Raw genomic sequence first — 22,873 nt, 5'->3', positions numbered from 1 at the left:
AAAAGTGGAATGCCTTTTGGGATCCAGCCGATTTTACCTTAAAGGCACAGGCTCTATTTTCTCTGAGATGCCTCGCTTTCGTGTTTCTCAGAATCGCTTCTGAGCCTGAAATTTACGAGAAACGCCATTGGCGTATTGCTTTGTTTTAAAAACGCGAAACTTAAAGAGCAAGATAAACTCGCCAACAGGTTTTTCTGTATTTACACTTGGCTTCCGAACAGACTAGAACTGAATTCTTTCAAGCTTGTCAACTGATTTATAGTTTGTGTTTCGGAGTAGAAGTGCTGTTTGCCTTCTTTTATCCTGGCAGAACGCTGAATACTTAATAACTAACAGAAAAAAGCTTAATTGTTTCAAATGATACTTGTTTATTAGACACAAGCTATAAAATTTGGGGAAACATTTCATGAACCCGGTTATTCAGGGCTAAATATCGTTTGATGGAAACGTGTGTAATGTTTCTGAGCTATACTGCCCTGTTTTAAGTTTCTTTTTTCCATTTTCTTAAAAAAAAAAAAAGGAAGGAAGGTACGTCTGGCGTTTCTCCAGTAGTGTAAGGATAAACAACTTTTTGGTGGCGATACTTGTGATTGGATAACGAAACATACTTAAAAGATACTATTTTGATATGTTTTTCCATCAAGAATTAAAAAAGAAAACCTCAAAGGGGGCATTTACGTTATTCCTTGAGGTATTTGATACACTTTTCAAATTGTGTAAACATCAACAGGATCTTGCTGAAAGGAAATGACAGTGCAGAGATGAAGGGTTCTTTTTTTTTGTTGTTGTTGTTGTTTTAATCAGCTCCAGGATGTCTCTTAACTAGATAGCATTCTACCATTCCAGCCTCCCCCAGCGTGGGTTTGTTTATATTGTAGAGCTTCACTCCCTGAAATATCATAAGCTTTGCTCCGGTTTATGTTAATGCCTCAGGAGAACCAACCGTCTGCAAAGGAGAGGAATCAGAATCCAAAAAAGATCACACCTTCCCTTACTGTTATTGACAAGGTTGTACAGTGCCGCTGCTGAACAGAAGAGACTTCATGTTGATAGCTTTTTGGGAATTTGAGGGGGAGTGTCGATTAGGATCTTAATTTTAGTAAACTATTTTGTGCAATTAAGGCTTACTTTCCTTTGTCTTACTTTAAAGCAGTGTGACTTCTTTCATTTCAAGGAAGAGTTATATTTTTAAATTTCGGCACTGGCAAAGCATAGAGTTAGATCAGTACTCCAGTACAACAGGCATAAAGTACTGCCCTGAATTTAGTTCTTTAGCCACAAAGTATTGTTAGGGTTAATATTAGAAAAGTGAATTTTGCATTTGTAAAAATCAAGGAATGTTACATAAATGATGCCTAAGAAGCAAAGTAGAATCCTAAAATGTGACTTTCCTAACTCTTACCCAGTACAGCAGAAAATACCCAGATTGCTGTAATTCCTAATACAATGACTAATCATGTCAAGAGATTGGTCAGTTTATTTATAAGTAATTTAAACAGAAAGTTATGCTTGACCATAAAAGATATTTCAGAGAAATATCTCATGGAATGGTGTTATACTTAAATTACAGGTCCTCCGTTTAGTTGATTAAAAGTTTGTATATCTTGGAGTGACCAATTCAGACATCATGAGTAGAGGGTTTTTTTGGTTTGGTTTTGTTGGTTAAGGGATGACAGTTGCCATGACTGAAGTTTTTTAATGTTAAGAGCGGAGCAGTTTTCTCATGATATCCATTTATATCCTCTAAGTGTATTACTATCACTCCATTTCCCTGAAGTTTTGCCATTAGATTCCAAATGAAAATGAAAAAACAACAAAAACAGAACATTTGGTTGCCATATCCTAAGTTTTATATTCATGTTGGTGTTCTTCTCTGAGTCTGAGAATGTCAAACCCTCTACCCTTCCAAATATTTTGTTCACTCCTCGTTAGCTGTTTGCCACTGGCTTCACAAGTGGTGTGAAGATCTTTGTTCTGTGTGATCTCAGGCATCTACTAGTTGTTTAAGTCTAGAGTGGCTGCTAGGGATTACAGTGGCGAAGAGGCTTCCCATCGTAAATGCTTAACAGGGGGAAAATCTGTTTGAGTCTAAGGAGTCAATAGCACAGAGTCTGATAGTTTATACTTGTTACTCGATTTGGGCTTTTGTAAAAATCAGCACTATAGGCCACAGGTTAGCTTGCTTTTCTTTCTTGATTTCAGGCTCTTTTGAGCCTTTCAGCTTAGGGCTGCATCTAGGTTCTAAGAAGACCAAGTAATAATGATTTCTGAAAACGTGCAGTTAGAGTCATTATTTCTATTTTTCAAAACAGCTTTATTGACATATAATTAACATACCATAAAATTCACCCATCGAAAGTGTACAATTCGTTGTTTTTCAGTATATTCACCGTGTTCTGCAACCATCGATCCCTGTTCCCATCCTTCTCAACCCCAGACTCCTAGCCCTAATTAAGCACTAATCCCCTTTCTGCTTCTGTAGGTTTGCTTATTCTGAAGAATTTATATAAGTGGGATCATACAACACAACACGCCTTTTGTGACTGGCTTCTTTCACTTAGCATGATGTTTTCAAGGGTCATCCATGTTGTAGCATGTATCAGTACTTCGTTTCTTATTATTGCCAAATAATATTCCACTGTATTAATATACCACATTTTATTTATCCATCCATCAGTTGATGAACATTTGGGTTATTTTTACCTCTTGACTCTCTGAACGGGGCTGCCATGAACTTCAGGTAAAAGTTTTTGTGAACATATGTTTTCATTTCTCTTGGGTATATATCTAGGAGTGGAATTGCTGGGTCATATGGTAACTCTATCTTTGTTATGTTATATTTTAAGGAACTGCCAGTTTTCCAAAGCGGCTGTACCATTTTACATTGCCTCCAGCAGTATATGAAGGTTCCAATTTCTCCACATCCTCTTCAACACTTGTTACTGTCTTTTGATTATGGCTAATCTAGTAAGTGTGAAGTTGTATTTCATTGTGGTTTTGATTTGCATTTCCCTGATTACTTATGACATTGAGCATCTTTTCGTGTGCTTATTGGCCATTTGTATATCTTCTTTGGAGAAATGTCTATTCAGATCCTTTGCTTAATTTTAATTGGGTGATTTGACTTGCTATTATTGAGTTATAAGAGTTCTTTGTATACTGGATACAAGTCCCTTATCAGATATATGATTTGCAAATACTTTCTCCCATTTTCAGAGTTGTCTTTTCACTTTCTTGATACTATCTATGATTTGCAACTGAAATTTTTTATTGTGTTCAGTTTATCTATTTTGTTGTTGTTGTTTGCACTTTTGGTCTCCTATCTAGGAAACCATAGACTAACCACTGTCAAGATTTACACATATGTTTCCTTCTAAGAGTTTTATAATTTTAGCTCTTACATTTAGGTCTGTGATACATTTTAAATATTTATGTGTAGTGTGGTATAGGGTTCCAATTTCATTCTTTTGCATGTGGATATCCAATTGTCCAGGACCATTTTTCGAAAAGATGATTCTTCCCCTGTTGAATTGTCTCAGTACCCTTGTCAAAAATCAGATGACCATATATGTCAAATTTATTTCTGAACTCTCAATTCTATCCCATTGATGTATATGTCTACTAATATGCTACACTGTCAAGATTACTGTAGCTTTGTACTAAGTTTTGAAATAGAAAAGTGTGAGTCTTCTCACATTGTTCTTTTCCAAGATTCTTTTGGCTATTCTGGTCCCCTTGCATTTTCGAATGAATTTTATAATCAGCTTGTCAATGTCTGCAAAAAATCCAGCTGAGACGTTGATAGGGATTGTGTTGAACTTGTAGATCAATTTGAATAATATTGCTCTCTTAACAATATGAAGTGTTTCAACCCATAAAGACAAGGAATGGAAATGTACAATGTCTTTCCATTTATTTAGATCTTCTTTGATTTTTTTCTCCAATATTTTTTAGTTTTCAGTGTATAAGTCTTGTTAAATTTATCATTTATCAGTATTTTTATCATTTTTATGCTATTTTAAATGAAATTGCATTCTTATTTCATTTTCAGAATGTTTCTTGCTAGTGTATAGGATATAGAAAATTGATTTTTATATATTGATCTTGTACCCTGTAAATTTGGTGAACTCATTTTTTTAGTCCTAATAATTTTTCAGTGGATTCCTTGGCATTTCTGCATACAAGATCACATTATGTACAAGATTTATATACAAGGTCATGTGCAAACAGATACTTTTACTTCGTCTTTTCCATCTGAATGTCTTTTATTTCTTTTCCTTGTCTAGTTGCCCTCACTTATTATACAGTATAATGTTAAAGAGAAGAGGCAAGAGTGAACATACTTGTCTTGTTCCTGATCTAAGGAGGAAAGCAATCAGTCTTTCAGCATTAAATGTCATGTTAGCTGTGGTTTTTTCATAGATGCCCTTTCTCAAAAAGTTCCCTTCTATTCTTAGTTTGTGAGCATCTTTATCATGCAACTGTTAGATTTTGTCCAAGACTTTTTCTTTTTGCCCCTGTTGAGATGATCATATGGTTTTGGTCCTTCATTGTATTAATATGGCATATTACATTAATTTCAGATGTTAAACCAACCTTGCATTCCTGCGATAAAGATTACTTGGATATGATATATAATCTTTTTTATATGTTGCTGGTTTTGATTTCCTCGTATTTTATTGAGGATTAGATTTATTATTTCTAAGCACAGGCTAAACAGCTATGTCCCCAAATAGGGTGGTTTCAGTACCCTCTGACCTCATCCCTTAGAAGGGTTGAGACTTCTAGTGTTCTTATTGCCAAGTACTGGGCATGACAGATTGGGTACAAAAAGTTTGTTGAGTATATGAATGAGTCAACAAATATTCTCAATGCAGTCTGACTACTTTAAGGTAATGATTATATGAATGAGAATTTTGTATTATTTTCATTCTTCTTAACTTCAAGAATTGCATGTTACGCTGGCTCTGTTGTCTGTAGGGTGGTATTTGAATCTAGTGACTATTTTTTTCAGTCTTCAGCCCCACCCCACGTTCACTGTGCCACAGAGCAGCTCTTGGCTGTTTTGCATGAGCCCTTGAGTTGAAAGGGCAGACAAAGCCACTCTTCTCATTTTTAGAAGACAAGGGAACAAGTGAATAAAGTATGCAGGCTCACACCTAGGCCATGATAGAACCTATATCTATCTGTGTTTCTGGGTTTCCATATTTTGGTCAGGGCCTCATTTCTGCCCTGCCCAGGATATTTATCCATTTCCTTATGATTTCCTTAAAAGAAATCATAAAACAAAAATGGATAGTTCATTTTTCTTAATGAAAATAACATGCATATGATCAAAAGTCAAACTTTACAAGACAGTCCAGGATAAAAGTGAATTTTATTCCCTCCCAGACACCTAGTCCCTCCCTTTTAAATTATAACCCAGCATGAACAACTTTTTTTCATTACAGACAATCTTCATTCATGTATGTATCTTTTTCAAAATACAAGCAAGACGTAATATGCTTGCTGCTCCAGAGTTTGAGTTTTTCATATAATGTAAACTTGAAAATATTTCATATTGATGTTTTTAATCTAGAAACAATATTATAATATGTGGCTATCTCATAATTTCCTTTAAAAGAACTCTATTGTGTTTTTATATTTTGTTTGTATTTTTATATTGTTTCTGGGTTCTTTTGTGTGTGTGCTATTATGAACAAAGCTGAAATGAACATCCTTATCTAAACATCTCGCACTACCTGTACCAGTAAAATCCTAGCGATGGAATTGCTGGGTCAAAAGATTTGTATGTTTTATTTTGATAGGCTTTGCCAAATTATCTCTAAGGACTGTATCAGTATATCTGCTCATTAGATGAGATTTCCTTTTTCTGCACTCTCTCACCACCACTGCATACTCTCTTAAAGCATATGGCCCTTTGTGAGAAATAGAAAGCACTCTCTCTGGGTTAGGCAGCCCTGCAGGCATATGGTTTAACAGGCAGTAGAGTAGCAGGAATTCAGTCCCAACTCATTACTGTTGTCCAGTTGTCCTTGTGCAATGAACACTCTGCAAAACTGTATAGGACCACAGTGTTGTGCATAATTAATTTTTTAAAATTCTTGTAAATCTATATGTAAAAAGTGATATCTCATTTTGATTATAAGTGAAATCAGGCATTTGTATTTCTTTTTCTCTGAATTGCCTATTTATAGCTTTTCTTTATTTTATGTTTTCTTTTTTCAAAGATTTGTATGTTAAGGAGATTAGCCTTATGTCTGTCATATATTGTGAATATTTTTGTGTGTTTTTCTTACCTCTTCTGTTTGATTTTTTTTTAATATAAAAACTTTAAACTTTTTTGGAGTCAAATCTATCCGTTTCTTTCTTACAAACTAGAATTATTAAAAACGTGTTTTCCTTTGCTGTTTTTCTCATATTTGACTATTGAATCTCTGTAATTTTTTCTGATTTAAAGTGAATGATTTAATGATATTAAATCCTTAAGCTTCTGCATGGCAAACAAATCATCATCAGCATATTGAAAAAGGAAATCATAAAGTTGACAAAATGTTTGCATTGCATATAGAAAACAATGAGTAAATATCTTAATGTAGTAAGACCTCTTAAAAATCAGTGAGAAAAAGAAATCAATAAGAAATGGTAAACACTCAAATAGAAAAATGAGTAAAGAACATGAACAGGAATTTTTCAAAATATCTAATGGCCATAATTGTGAACTCGCTATGGGTCAGGAATTATTCTAAGTGCTTTACTTGAATTAACTTTTTAATCCTCACAACATCCATATAGGGTAACTACCATTAATATCCACATTTTGCAGATGAGGAAAACTGAAGCACAAGAGTTAAGTTAACTTGCCCACATTACTTAATGGAAGAAGAAATACAAGTGACCATTTGGTGTAATGAATAAAATTTAAGCAATTCATTGAAAAAAATGTATGCCATTGATCACCTATGAATTTAGTAAAGACTAAAAGGAATGATTTCCAGGAGATGATTGTCTTGTGGTAGTTTAAATTGGTACAACCTATCAGGAGAGCAGTTTGGTAATATATATTAAAAATCTTAAAATGTGCATATACTCAGACCCAGCATTTCCACTTCTAGAAGTATATTGTTAAGATAGTAATTATTTGCTCACCAGAGCAATGTTTATCAGAGCCAAAATATTGGAAATAACCTAATAGTCAAACAACAAGAGAATTAATTGGGATATAGTCATGTAAGGATATAGTCATGTAATAAAACAGGCCATTTTAAAATGATATAAAAATATTTTTGAAAAGTGATTTTCATAATAAACAGCATAAAAATATGAAATGGCAGTTTTCTAAAGTTATATGATTCTATTTTTAAAATATGTGCATAAAGAAAAATCTACATGAGCAGAGAAAGAGAGAGGAAATTCATTTATGAAAAGGTAGTGTGACAGTCATGGCTTTCCTCTGCTTTGGACATGATCAGGGCCAGAGTTTCCACCTGGACTTCCACTGGATTAAAGCCATGAGCTGACCTGCAACCATATCAGTTTTTCTCTAGCTGTCATGGACTCTGGCTCAGCTTTAGGTTCAATTGCTGTTTTTCAACCAGTTTTATTCTTTTTCTTTGTGAATTCAATGGTGAAAGCAAAAATATAGGCCCTAAGATAGCTTTTTAGGTTTAATTTTTTTTCTTAGTCTGTTTGATCATAATGCAAATGTCAGTCACTTAGAGAGAAAGAAAATGAGCAAAAATTTGCACCTCAACTACTTCCCTTTGGTCCATTGGTCTGGCCAGTGAGTAATATCCCAAATGTTTTTAGCTTAAATTTATTTTATCCTCAGCCATTTGAAAAAATAACAACCAATGGGCGAGTCAGACTTCATCTTTTGCTTACTTAATGCAGGAGGGAAGGAGATAAGAAACCTGGATTGTTGATCCTCTAATTAAGCCTCTTTAATTTGAATAGAGGAAAGGTTCCAACATGTTTTCCTGTTCTGGGGACGTTAGTGTAACTGGCTAACTGTGAGTCTCTATGCTTGGGAATAAAGATTCATATTTAGTGAAGACTCAACTTATGTAAAAGTGATGTGGAGATAGAAATAGTCTTAGGAAAATAAACACTTCTTGGTTGCTCCACCCCCATCCCCATCTGAAGCAGGGGAACCAAAACCAAAAACAACAGTTTTTGTTTCCCAGAAGGGAATGGGCAGATAACATTACTTTAAAAAGCTGGGTCTAACCATTATCATTTATATTTGTAAACTACTCCTGTATTTTCATTTCAAGGGACTGGATGTGTTCATTCACGTAAACCTTCTGTCAAATATAACATCGCAACCCTTAACACTAGGAAAATTTTGGTGTATTCCTGTAAATCCTCTCGTTTTGTGAGGGGATAGTAAGGAGAACAAGTGGCACCTTCATCTAACAAACAGTTCCTGAACTGAAGTAATTAACTGTAAGGTACCTGGGCTAAGCTGTGGGGAAGTTTCAATGATAAATCACGCACAGGCCTTGCCCACAAAGGTCTGAGCCCAGGATACACTTAGTGAAGATGTGTGGAAATGGGGCTGGAAGAGAAGGGACCCCAGAGAACCATGGGGACAAATCAGGGAGGCCGAACAGTACAGAAGGGGGACAAGAATTCAGGCCCTGAGATGGAGAGCGTTGGAAGGCAAGAGAACAAGACACAGGGGGTGAGAACCACGGAAGGCTTTTTATCAAGTGAGAGATGATTCGAGCTTTGCTTTAAAGGAGTGAATCTGCCTGCTGCTAGCAGTACTGATTTCGTGGGGGAGACTGAAGGCAGGGAGCAAGAGGTAAGCTGCGGTCATCCAACAGGGTGAAATGAACACCTGACCTGGGGGGTGCCTGGAGAACTGCGAGTAGGGTGATGCCCAAGTTTGTATCTGCAACTCTGCTCTCTCCTTGTGCTCCAGGCTCAGATAGGCAACTGCCTATTTCACAGATCTGCTTGACTCCTTAATGGGCATCTCACAGGTAGCAGGTCTAAACGGAAGCCTTGATTTTGCCCTCCAAACCGGTTCTTCCCTTGACTTTCTGCATTTCACCAAATGACACCTCTCACTCATTCTAGCCAAAAATCTAGGATTCACCCTTGGGTTTTTCCCTTTCCTGTTCACATTGATCCATCAGTATGTCCTGCCCATTTTTCTTCCAAAATAAATCTGAAGTCCATTCACTTTCTGTCTCTCTCTCCCTGTCTCTCTCTGTCTCTGTCTCTGTCTCTCTCTCTCTCTCTCTCTCTCCCCCCTGCCACCATACACGCCCTGGCCATCTATGCATGGACCACTGCAGTAGGTTCAAGCTGGTGTCCTGCTTCTGTTCTCAGCCTTCTGTAATTCATTTTCCACACAACAGCTAAAGTAATTTTTTTAAAAACATAAATCATGTCACTTCCTTACGCAAAACCTTCCTATGACTTTCCGTTGCATTTAGAATGAAATCCAGATTTCACCTTGCTGTCCTCAAGGCCATACATGATTCTATGTGATCCCTGATTTCCTCCCATCTCTCTGACTTCATCTCCACCACTTTGCCCCTCACCGTCACCCCCAACAGCCTCAGTCATATTTCCAGTCATCACACGAGCCTGGCTCACTCTTACCCGTGACCTTGGCAGTTGCTGCTCCCTGTAAGTCTAGGAAATCTGGGACGCTCTCCCTCTGGCTCTTTCCAAAGCTGGTTCCTTGTGAAACGGAGCAGGACCCTGTGGTCTATGCCCACCATGTCCTCAGCCTGCCTTTTGTCTGTGGAAAAACTTTTAGCCAAAGAGTCAGTTTCATCAGAGAAGTGAGAAAATCCAGAAGCAAAGGAAAACAGTCAAAGGAGACCAAATAATAATAGTTTAGTCATTAAGCATAGTCAAGGACCTTTAGTTCCTTCTCAAGGGCTATAGATAATATTCTGAGCCGTATCCTGTGAGCTGTGTTATAGATACTGAAACCCCCGCCAGGTGGAAGAAGTTAACTACATGACGACCAGACTGTAGCCATGACATAAGCTGCCGCAATTCTGAGAACTGGCCTCAAAGAAATGGAAACAAACCGACCCTGGAACTGAAGATTAACTGTACCTAAAGCAATCAAGATGACACTGATCAGACCACCGCATGACCAATATCAAGATGACGGTCAGAGCTGACTGTGCAGGTTCTACATGTAGCCCCCTCCCTCCGTCTATAAAAGCTCTTGCCCCCTGGTTGTCAGAGGTGGGGAGTCAGCCTTTGGACAGGCGTCTGCCCTCCCCCGGCACACAGTTGCCGGCATCCAAAATAAAGCAAACTCCTTTCCACCAACCTGGCCTCTTTGCTGGCTGTCGAGTGGCGCGCAGCTGGACCCCACTTTCAGTTACACTTGCTTCAGCTCCCATATCATCCTCTTCACAGGGACCTCTCCTACCCACCCCTCAGTCACACTTCTCTGCTCTGTCATTGCACTTATCACTCAGATTATCTTGTTTATTTGTTCTTTGTCTCCCTTCGCTAGGACCTAAGCTCCAGGAGCAAGGGGCTTATCTGTCTTGTTCCCCAGTGTGTCGTCTTATTCCTAGATGTATGCCTGACACAGAAACTGCTGAATAAATGAATAGCTATGTTTGGCCAGGCTGTATATTAGCAGAGTGATAGACACTCATCAGAAAGTTAAGGAGCATCCAAGAAATGTAGAGCCTTTTAAACTGATTCTTTAGTATTTACTCCAGCCTCTACATAGTGTGCTTACATTGCTAATTATTGGTTATTCAGCTTGACACATTATTACTGACTTCACAGTATGGAAATTGAAGATACAGCTTCCTCTTTCACACCCCTTCTCACCCCTGCCCCCAGCGAAGTCACGCATTTCCCATCCTCCGATGTTCTCATCTTCCCAACATTTTTCTGTTGTACCTTAGATTAGATCAGTATTCCTTATAACTACGTAAAAGCTGATGACAGCTAAGCCGTGAGGTAAACCGTACTTCCTTTTTCCTTCCTGCATAGATCTTGCTTTCCCTATTGGTGTTTTGGCTTGCTGAGGTTCCTATATACTCATCCCCAAACCTTTCCCCAGTTACATAGATCTCTTCTCGAGTATGTCCAGACAATTCTGTTATTCTTTCAAGTTCTTCTTTGAGAAATTCACCTGAGACCTTTGCTCTGTTCCAGCTTGGACGGCATTTCCTCTAAGCCTGCTGCCCAGCTGTTGCCCTGGGATCTCTCTTCACATCATCCCAGGGATTCCTTCCACTTCTCTCTTAGGTTGAATCTTAGATCGCTGGATCCACGTCTGATTTTTTTCTCCATCTATTTCCTTATTTTGGCAGAGCACACAGACAGCTTCTTGAGAAAAACTCACGGGGCATTTTTTTTTTTTTTTTGAGACCTTGTATAAATACCTTTTTTTCTGGCTTCCTACTTGGTTGATGGCTTGGTTGGGTCATAAGGTAGCAAAGCAAACTTGCTGTATATGCACAGACACGTACCGTCACTTATAATTCATCACAATTAACATTTTCCCTTTATGTAGAAGACTAGTTTTTTAGAAGTTTAGCAAATAGCTTTTAATTAGTTTCAAAAGACTTTCTTGGTTGAGTGTCCCACAAGAACTCAACTTTGACCTGCTTTTGTTGTTATGGTCTAAAAACATTTTATGAAAGTTTAAAAGTTTTGGGGAATTCCCTGGTGGTCCAGTGGTTAGGACTCTGCGCTTCCACTGCGGGGGGCACGGGTTCAATCCCTGGTCTGGGAACTAAGATCCTGCATGCCGTGCGGCATGGCCAAAAAAAAACAAACCAAAAAACAGTTTTATAGCTGAACAGACTAATTAAAATATGTTTACTATGATAATAATCTGCTACCATTTTTTAAAAGATTCATGTTTAAGGTCTGTATAGAATAACTTTTTCTGTATTTTGTGCATCTTACTGATATTTTAAGGGTGTGTCATCCTTGTGGGATACTGGTCTGGATGGAAATCTGGGGTATTACAATTGAAGGTTAGTATTTCACGGACTTGCCCAATTGTGAGAATTACCTAGTGTGCTTGCTAAAAACACTCATTTCAGGGCTTCATATTCTAGACCAGAAAAATCAGAATCTTTTGGAGAGGGGTCTCAGAATCTGGGTTTTTAACAAGTGTTACAGAAGATTCTTGAGGTGAGAAACCTCCTCTAGAGATTAGCAGTATTTAAAAGGTGGCTTCAGATGAAAATTTCTCTTCCCCAACAATGTGTGTCTTCTCTCTCTCTTTTTTTTTTTTTTGTTTTTTTTTTTTTGTTTTTTGGGGTTATCCCCAGCTGTGTATCTTCTCTTGACAAGAGGTAGAAATTACAGAATGTCCAGTTCAAAAACACTGATGTTCTGTACCCAGCACCTTGATGGATTTGGTCATTAATATGTCCTGTTCACGAGCAAATATTCCCATTGCCAAGTACAATTTTGGCAAAATCTCATTGCCAGAAAATATTTTGCTCTTACGTACATTTTATTAATATTATAAGCTGCAAAATAATTCATTTCCCACAGTAGTCAGGTTTGAGCTAAATGTAGTTAACATTCGAAGGGAAAGAGGTTTCAGCAGGGCAATTACCGTTTAAGGCACAGAATTTCAACTTGTTGCCTTTTCAGGAAGACCCCTGTGAGCTTCATCGGAGGTAGCCGCGTGCTGATTACTTAAGGAGGAACCAAAGTCAAAGAACAGGGCATTGGATGAAAACAGGTATTTAATAATGAGTGGGAGGACCTCTAAGAAAGATTTGAGTAAAACATATTTCTAAAAAGGAGACCGAGCCCTTTTCTGGTTCAGAAATGTGGGCAGCAAATCCTGAGAACTCCAAAAACAAGCGATCATTTACTTAAAAATTCTTTTCATATGTTCCTTTTTGGAAACGTGTGGCTTTTTATTTTTGCCTCTGTACTTCAGGGGTCTTTCCTTTCAGTGGTGGGCCTATTTGCAGTACCTCGCCCACTGTGAAGTATATTCCAGTAAGTTTTAATTGGGATCTCTTAAAAGCTTTTCCTAAAGAGTCTCTTAGCCTCTCCAAGGAAGGCCACCATTGTTTGCCTCAGGTGTTCTGAGGAAGGCCTGCTGAGCTGGCCTTGGACCTTCCTTCTAGAATAAAAATGTTTCTGACAACAGCTGGGTAGCCTCATAGGACTGAGAGGGGCAACCTGACGGACAATTCAGGATTGCTGTTGCCAGTTCCATCTATTTGAAGGGATTTTTGTGTTTTTCAAATTTCCTCTACATCTGTAACGTTAACTGGTGCTGGCCTGCTGGGCTGTCTGTGGAGGAGCCGGCTGAGAGTGGAAAGTTGGAATAAGGCAGAACGCGTTAACGGAGCTCACGTCGAATGTTACCGCGGGCCCAGCTGAGCTGAGCTTCATTTTCCTAACGTCTTCTAAAATGGAATTGTACACATATGTGTGTGACTGGTATTCCGTCTCTTGGAAAGTACTCGGCTGCCAGTTTTTTGAAAGAAAACATGAAAAGGATAAAATCAATCTTGAGATTTTAAAAAGAATCTAGAACTGGGCACTTTTAGAAAACTGACCCCCCTGAATCATCCAACCACAGAATGTCAGAACACGTTATACCTCATTTTTCAAATGGTGATGTCTTAATTTACGAAGCCATCGTGAAGTCAGAGCAGAAGCCTTTAAAGACGCTTTCTTTTCCCCTCTTTGCGGTGGAGAGAGGTAGAGGTGAGGTTGAAAGCCGTGTGACATTTTCACTGCCTTCAATGTATGAATACATAGCTTTACAGACAATAATAAATGTCTCTATTAGTTTGCTAGGGCTACCGTAACAAATTATCACAGACTGAGTGGCTTAAGCAACCGAAATTTATTTTCTCACAGTTTCAGAGTCCAAGAACTTAGGACTTAGAAGTCCAAAGGACTTCCCTGGTGGTCCACTGGTAGAGAATCCGTCTTCCAATGCAGGGGACGCAGGTTCGATCCCTGGTTGGGGAACTAAGATCCCACATGCCCCGGGGCAACTAAGCCTGCATGCCACAACTACTGAGCTCGTGCACCTCAACGAGAGAGCCCGCGTGCTGCAAACTACAGAGCCCACACGCGCTGGAGCCTACGTGCCACAACTAGAGAAGAGAAAACCCGCATGCCACAGCTAGACAGAAGCCTGCGCACCTCAATGAAAGGTCCCGCGTGCCGCAAGTGAGACCCGACACAGCCAAAAAAAAAAAAAAGGAACTTAGAAGTCCAAAATCAAGGTTTGTTTTCTTCTGAGGCCTCCGGGGCTTGTAGATGCCACCTTCTTCCTTCTTCCTGTGTCCTCATACGGTCTTTCCTCTGTGCACTCACATGTCTACGTCCAAAATTATTTTCTTATAAAGACACCAGTCATATTGGATGAGGGCCCACCCGTAGGACCTCATTTTACCTTAATTACCTCGTTAAAGGCCATATCCAATACAGTCATATTCTGAGATTCTTAGAATTGGCTTCAACATGTGAATTTGGGGGGACACAATTCAGGCTGTAACATTGTCCTTAAAACAAGTTTACAAACTGGGATCTATTCACAATGGCCCATAAGCACATCAGATCCATTGTTCTTTTCTCTGGGTTCTTCAGTTCCATTCCTTAACAGAGTACAGCCTCTTCTCTGCTCACTCCAACAATGCCACTTATTCAGTAGATACGACTTGAGTAAGAGGATGCACTGAAGGTGATTTTCAGCAATGGCAATCAACCCGTGTCACTAGGCAGTGCCACTCAAGAAGTGAAGCATAGAATGTAAAGCGTATATAGGGTGAAATTGGTAAATAGTCTATGTGAACATTATATTTCCACCATAATTGTGTAAGAAATAATTACCAGTATCTTGTGATCAGAACGCCAACTTGATTTGAGTAATGCTGACAGAAAAAAAAAAGAGGTTATCAAGATTCTGATTCCAGTGTGGTCAGCAACTATATATGCGCTGCCTGACTGGTTTTATAATCTTCTTTGAGGTCCCTGGATATGAGACACTCTATTTTGAGAAATGTTTTGTTGTCACTCCATATATACTTTTTCTTTTCTCGATTTGATTTTTCTTACTCTGTATGCTATCATTGTCTTAGATGTGTTTGATATCCAGCAGAGTGACATGTCTCCTCACAAAGAGCTGCTAAAATAAGAAGGAAAATGGATAGGGATGCTAAAGAAAGATAGTGTTTAAACACATGTCAAAGTAAAACCAGAACAAGAATGTTCTCACCAGAAAATGTAGCAGCCGCATTGAGTCAGGTTGGTAATCCAAAGATGACTCGTGTGTGGCTAAACACATTTGTATTCTATCCCATCACATTGCAAAACACCCAGAAGGCTTTCGTTGATACCTTCCTATCTCTTATTAAATTTCACAGGACACTCTTCGCTGGGATGGACAGTTGGAGTGGACTTGCTCATTTTGTCACAAGTCATGAAGACGGTGCTTCAAAAGCACACTCACCTCCCTGAGGTTCAAAATTCCTTAATTTAAATGGAATAGGTCCCTCAAGACATTTAAGCACACAAGTAAGATTTGGGTGCATCTGAATCTAGCAATCCTAGATCCTCTCTGAAAAGGATTTAAAATTCTCTAGTAACCTCAGAAATTATTTAATTTTTTTAAGGCATCTTCTGGACCAGGAGTTTCCTAGAAGTAAGTTAGACCTTGAGATGTCTGAGATAGAAAACATTGCCAGAAAAAGCTGCACATAGGACCCAGTTCTTTTGGGCCTTGATCTGGATCCAAATAGTGATGGGGTGGCAGTGGGGGCATGCAAGAACTCTTAGCCAAGCCTCCACACCCATTAGTTGTGACTGTCACTTTCGTCTTTTAAGGCATTTTGCAGATTAGAATCTGAACACTCAATCTAAGGAAGGTTAAAAGTCACAGAACTTTGGTGCCCTTCCAAGTGAGAACACTTCACTTGGACCAAGACCCTGATATTTCAGACGCAAAATTCAATATCCTAAGGCTTAGAAAATGAAGTCTTTATTATACAGTGGAAATAACGGGTCAGGATTTAATTAACAACTGCTTGTGGTCTTGCAATGCCAGTCCAACCTTATTTTTATTCCTGGAGACCTAATCCTAGGGGCGAAGAGAAAGGGCACAAGGTTCAGGTTAGATCTCAAAAAGCGAAGGGTGTAGAATAACCAGAGGCCTCCTTTGCAATGATTTCTTCTCCAGTTCAGTGGCTAATGAGTCCCAGTAAACAAGAGTCCTTCAGGACTTAGCTATCTGTGTTGAACTTAAAGGTGGCCTTAACTGCAAAGGATCTGAGGTTAAGAGTCACAAAACGGAACTTTTTTTTCCTCTTTAGATTTTGACATTAGGCATATTTGGAAACAGGAGTAAAATGCAGTTTCCTATGCTTGACAGCTATAGCAAAAAGAAAAAAAACCAAAAAACAAAACAAAACTAAAAGGAACAAAAACTTGTAGCCCAACTGGATGTAGACAGCTCCATAACTGGATTTTCAACATGATTCACTGAGTATTTTATTAACCAAGTAAGCAGTCAGTCTTTTGAATAAAATAGTTTTTTTTTAAAGTACTTTTTTATTTTTTGCAGGTTTAAGTGTAAAAACAAATTGTACAGCTTCCCAGCGGGTGGGAAACAGAGCTGGGTCCAGTTCTAGCTACTCTCTCCCATTCTTGTAGGTGATGTTGACCTTCTTGCTTTGTGCCTTTCCTTAGACCAGGGCATTTCTGCTAGAGAATAATGGGGCTGTCCCTTGAGCGCTCGTTGGTCTCAGCAGCTCCCAGCAATTGTCTTGAGAACAGTGGAGAACGAGGGTAGCTCTATGTAGGAGTCTATTTGCCGGGGGGGGGGGGGGGGGTGGCGGGAGGGGGGGTGTTTTGTTTTCCTGGAGCCCTCTGGAAGACCAGGAAAATAGCTTTCAAAGAAATTTCATTGCCCCCATTGCTACATATCAGAAATAATCCAATTCTATCATTTATTCCCCTCCAAACCTTTTAAGAGCCCCTTTTCCACTTGCTCCTCTTGCTTGAGTGGGGACGAGGAGAAGTGGGAGGCATTGACCTTCCTTGAATATTGATGAGGCAGTATGACCCTTCACATATATTATCTCTGTGACCCTGGCAACGACCCGAATGGTAAATTGTGTTATCCCATTCTACGGATGAGGCAGAGACTCTGAAAGTTTCAAGGACTTGCCCAAGGTTACCAGCCAGGATGTGGAGGAAGAGCTTACTCAAGTCTTTCTGGCCCCAAAGCCCATGTTTTTCCTCTACAGTACTCACAGGTTTGCGTTTATACTTAAATGACTAATTATTTCCTTTTTTTAAAAATTTATTGTATTTATTTTATTTTTGGCTGTGTTGGGTCTTCGTTGCTGCGCGTGGGCTTTCTCTAGTTGCGGCGAGTGGGGGCTACTCTTTGTTGCGGTGCGCGGGCTTCTTATTGTGGTGGCTTCTCTTGTTGCAGAGCACGGGCTCTAGGCACGTGGGCTTCAGTAGTTTTGGCACGTGGGCTCAGTAGTTGCGCTCGTGGGCTCTAGAGCGCAGGCTCAGTAGTTGTGGCACACGGGCTTAGCTGCTCCACAGCATGTGGGATCTTCCCGGGCCAGGGCTCAAACCCGTGTCCCCTGCACTGGCAGGCGGATTCTTAACCACTGTGCCACCAAGGAAGCCCCTAATTATTTCTTTTTTAAAAAGCGTGTACAGAGTGTTACCAGGGTGCCAAATAAGCTAAAGAATTTAACAAAACGAAACATTTTCTTCTCTGGAAGTTTTCATATAGAGCAACGTAAGTGTCAATCATTTCTCCATTTGTGTTTTCCCCCCTTAAGATACCGGTATAACAGGAGATATTTGATTCTCAATTGAAACTAGAGATAGGAGAGGTGATGTTTTCTGTTTGGATTGGAACAAAAACTTGCTGGTTGCCAGTCTTCGAGAATGATTCCTGGTAACTGGGCATGTTACATCATGTAGTCAGATATTTGCCGTCACGACCCTGGGCTGCTATGCAAAGGGCCTTGTAATCCTCCCAGTTTCTGATGTAGTTAGTGAATCAGAAGTCTAAAGTAGCAACACAGAGCTCAGTATCCCTAATATTGTCATGAAAGAATTTGGTTTCAGGTTAAAAATATGGTTTCATGGTTTTCTAGATGGTTTCCTAGTTTTCTGAGAGATTCAAATTCTCATGTGCAATGCCTGAAAAGAATAGAAAAAACAAAAGCAATTGGGATTTAGTTCCAATTTAGTTAGATAGCTTACCTTTCCTAGTTTCTTTACCATGAAAGTGAGTTGCCTCTCTGACTTCCCCAGTTAGGACTGAAGACAAATCTGACATGCCTGATGTGCTCAGTGTTCAGAGAAGGAAGAGGCGATGTCAGCGTGGTGTGTGTGGATAGGTAGCTTCTTTAAAAAAAAAAAAAAAAATTTCACCACTGTTGGAAAAGAGAAAGTTCCTGAAAGATAATTTCACATCTGAATGATTCCAGCTGTTCTTTTCAGTGATTTGTCTTTGATGGTTGTCTTTTAAAATTAGTTAAAATGACATAGTAAGCAGCAATTGTTTGTTCACCTGAAAAGTTTGTCAACAATGTGTGTACCATTCTTCTGACTGTTCATCATCCTTCCTGCTGGCTCTGATGTTTTCTCAATTTCAAACTTTAGTGTCTGTTATATTATCTTTCAAAATATTTGGAATTCTACAGGAAGGCACTGTTGGAAACAATTTCCTCTGTGTGAAAAATCTAAGGACCTGCTAAAATAAATCATGGCCTAGATAGGCCAGGCCTTGTAAATTATTGCCAAACACTTGTCCATGACTTAGTTATTCATTCTGTAAATATTTGTTAAGTACCTTCTGTGGCTTATGCACAGGGTGGGGGGCACCACCAGGAATAAAGCCCCTTTGGTCCCTATCCTCATGGGACTGCTGACATAGCAGCGAAGACTATCCCCTTTTCTTCATACACTTACTCCTTGAAGAGGCAAGATTTTTTTCCCCTACTCACTTAATAAGAACCACAATTAAAAATAATTTTATGGCTTCTGGAAAAGTCGGTGAGTTGCAACTAGCTACTTCTGAATCTCAGTTATGGGCTTATTTTCATCATTCTAGTACACATTCAACATTCCTTCAGGCCAGTATTGAAAATCTTAATAAAAATTATATCAGAAAAGAACTTTGGAATCAGCTGGTTGGCTTGATGGTGCCCTAATTGGATTCAGAGGCGTTCTGTGTGGTGTCATACCCAAGTCCTGCTGGTACAACTCGTTCTCTGGAACGCTTGCTTGACACACATGTCATTTTCAAGAAAGAAACCAAAATAGAACATTTTGTAAGTGGGATATGTTTAATGACTATATTGGAGGAAAAAAAAATTAAAGTTAACCCTAAAGGCATCATTACTGTAAAATTATTTTTTTAAAAAACCACTAATAGAATTCTCTCTCTCTCTCCCTCTCTCTCTCTCTCTCTCTCTCTCTCTCTCTCTCTCTCGTGTCTCTCTTGTCTCTAGAGAATTAGAATCCTTTGCTTTTCAGTGACTTTTAAATGGTTTCCAGCTTAATTGAGACAGGGTGTTTCTACCTTTTAAGCAACGTTATGAAACTGGACTAAATCTCTGCAACGCACAAACAGTTTTACCCTGAATTTTAACTCAGAACTTGGAGACCATTTCATGCCATGCCTGTCCTGAGAGCTAATGCTGCCCTGCCTCATTGGCAGCCCTCAGCCACCCCATCGCCTGTGCGCTCAGTACCTGCCGTTTTTCTACATTGGAATGGATGGTCGCCAGGATAATGTCAGCCCCCATTATAGACCATGAGTCTCCTTAAGGGCAGAGCTCCATTACATTTTTGCACACTGTCATAGCGCCAGTGCATTACCTTGTCTATAATAGTTACTCAAGAAATTAATTATGGATGGATGACTCCATTCCACAGGAAGCAGAGTTTCCCACATCCTCATCTTTTGGTGGACTTCTCCTTCCTCCTCTTTCTCATTCTGTCTGAAACCCGCCTCTCCTTGGCAACTCTCCCCTGTCGGAAGAGGCTCAGTTTTCCTTCACCCCTCGCTGTTGACCTTCGATCCACTCCCGATCACCATTCCTGCCTGTTTTGCTTCCAGTATCGTGTGGATTCTTATTTGAAATACGTGCCATCCTGCGGAGTTTCTCTTACCATCCCTTTGCTGCTGTCATTTCCTGATTTCCTGGCGACTTCCTCATATGCACCACATTAGGTTCAGGCTCTGGTGCTCCACCCAAGCCTTGCGGTTATCCTGAGGGCATTCAGTTCCCACATGCTAGTCTGTTCTCTCTTGGATCTTCACTTTCTCCCTCCCTCCAGGCTCTTTCATCTCAGCCCATAAACATGCTTGAGCATCCCCCCACACCTCGTGAACCTAAAACAAATAAACTAAACTTTTTTCTTTACCTGCTGATTCCTAGTACGAAAGAAGTCCCAGGTTCTTGGAATTTAACAGAACATTTTCTTACTGCTCTGGAAGTTTTCTTACAGAGCAACATAAATGTCAAGCATTTCTCCATTTGTGTTTTCCCCCCTTAAGATACCGGTATAACAGGAGATATTTGATTCTCAATTGAAACTAGAGATAGGAGAGGTGATGTTTTCTGTTTGGATTGGAACAAAAACTTGCTGGTTGCCAGTCTTTGAGAATGATTCCTGGTAACTGGGCATGTTACATTATGTAGTCAGATATTTGCCATCATGAACCTGGGCTGCTATGCAAAGGGCCTTGTAATCCTCCCAGTTTCTGATGTAGTTAGTGAATCAGAAGTCTAAAGTAGCAACACAGAGCTCAGTATCCCTAATATTGTCATGAAAGAATTTGGTTTCAGGTTAAAAATACGGTTTCCTGGTTTTCTAGATGGTTTCCTAGTTTTCTGAGAGATTCAAATTCTCATGTGTAATGCTTGAAAAGAACAGAAAAAACGAAAACAATTGGTATTTCCAATTTAGTTAGATGATTTACCTTTCCTAGTAAAGGCTACTACCTCCTTAATGTAATCAACCTCTAAGAGGTAAACTTAACTGTGCTTTGATTTGAAAGACCACCCCAAATAACTTCTTTAACTCCAACTCTGATTTCTTGCTAATGTGCCAGTATTGTATTTCTGATTGTCAGCTGACGTCTTCCCCTGAATGTTCATAGTGCCTGAACTCAAGCCATACATCTTGTCTCCAAGTCTTCATCTCCTCTTTACATCCCACCACGTCCTCAGAGAGGTTCCGGCCATGAGTTGCCTGTGCCTTCTCCAGGCAGCTCCTCAGCCTCCGTACTTCCTCCTCAGTATCTCTTGGAGCCGTTCATCATTTCCAGTCCATTTTCTCTGTTCCTGTCCAAGTTCAGATGCCTAGGTTGTTATAGTCATCTCTTAACTGAACGACAGGGATATAAACCTGAGTGCCTTGGGGACTCTTTATGACTAATTGACATAAATCCTACCAGCTTTCTGCCTTCCATTGTATGAGCCTATGGCTTGTATCTCCCGGTGTCCTGAGTTCCATTGTATAAGGTTTCATTTCTGCCTTGGGGCGATAGTCCAGAATTTTACATGTGGCCACCAGGCTCTTCACAGAACTTGGTGTGACTGCCAGGGGACTGCAAAGGAAGTTAGTCACATTATATGTAGACTCTCATGGATCTTTTGACCCAAAGATATTGGTCCAGATTTAATGTGTTATTTTAATAATACTTCTGTTACATTCATCCTCTATGGGAAATTTTTCGTAATTTTGTTGGGGGCAGAATGTAACCACTCACTTCAAAATCCTGAAATTCCATTAGATTTTTTAAAAAATTTTTAGTGACTTTAGCATATTTTTAATTTATTTTTTGGCCGTACCACGCAGCATGTGAGATCTTAGTACCCGGACCAGGGATCGAACCCGCTCCCCCTGCAGTGGAAGCGCCAAGTCTTAACCACTGGACCACCAGGGGAGTCCCAAATTTCATTATATTTTACTTTACAATTTATATCTAAGGTCTGCCAGCTTCTCTCCTAAAGTTTCATCCCCATGTACACGCTCAGCATAAACTGAGTGGTCACCATCTTCACATAGAGGTGAGATTCTCTCTTACTTAGTAGTTTGTCCACTGGAGACATGTCAACTTTTTCTTCCTTTCCACAAGCACAGCACACCCTCCATACACCATGACCTGCTCCGCACCCCAGACTCTGAGGGTTGTTGGCTCAGGAAGGGAAGGAAGGTAGGAAGTTGGTTTGTTCCTTTCTCGTTTCTCTGTAGCACACTTCTTGCTATTCCTAAACACAGCCATCATATCTGTTCCTAGAACACTTTGCTTATAGCAATAACAGTGATATATGAAACTTAAAATGCTTTTGTTTATATTAAAATTGATTTTCCATTTGCAAAGTGACCCTTTTCCTATTCAATCAGAGTTTCTTCAAACCCTAAATACAAGTGACATTATTTAATCTGTTAAATATCCTGTAGCAAGTCTAGGGGATATTGTTCATGTCAGTGCACCAGGATGTCATACAGCTGCACAAACATGCTCCTTCTGCAGGTCTATCGTCCACAAGTTTAAACTCTAAAGTTCTCTGTCAGTGTTTGCAAGACAGATGGAAGTCTTTAGTAGCTTTTCCCTTTGGGGGTTTAAAAATAATGGCTGCCTCTGTTAGAAAAACAAGTCAAAAAACTGATGGTATCAAATTTCTAAAATTAATACTATGTTAAATAAGGATTCTGTGCAATCAAATGACTGTAGGCAATATAAGTGAAGAGGACACACTGCCTGCAACCAGCATGAACTTAACTGTGGTGACAGTGGGCATTGTTTTGGAGAGTAAAACAGTATCTGCCCTATCTCGTTGGGTTAGTCCAAAGAAGCAGTTGGGCATAGAATTGAATTATTATT

The 22,873-nt window shown here is 39.4% G+C and overlaps 1 protein-coding gene across 7 annotated transcripts in view; it reads left to right on the top strand.

The window, feature by feature from the left end:
* PHACTR2 (phosphatase and actin regulator 2) overlaps positions 1–22,873 on the top strand; it is a 262,820-nt gene that overhangs the window by 133,069 nt on the left and 106,878 nt on the right. The gene's annotated exons all lie outside the window — the stretch shown is intronic.

Source organism: Balaenoptera musculus, chromosome 12 (genome assembly GCF_009873245.2).
Source record: "Balaenoptera musculus isolate JJ_BM4_2016_0621 chromosome 12, mBalMus1.pri.v3, whole genome shotgun sequence".
NCBI classification, from domain to species: domain Eukaryota; kingdom Metazoa; phylum Chordata; class Mammalia; order Artiodactyla; family Balaenopteridae; genus Balaenoptera; species Balaenoptera musculus.
This window is presented reverse-complemented; position numbering and strand designations above follow the sequence as displayed.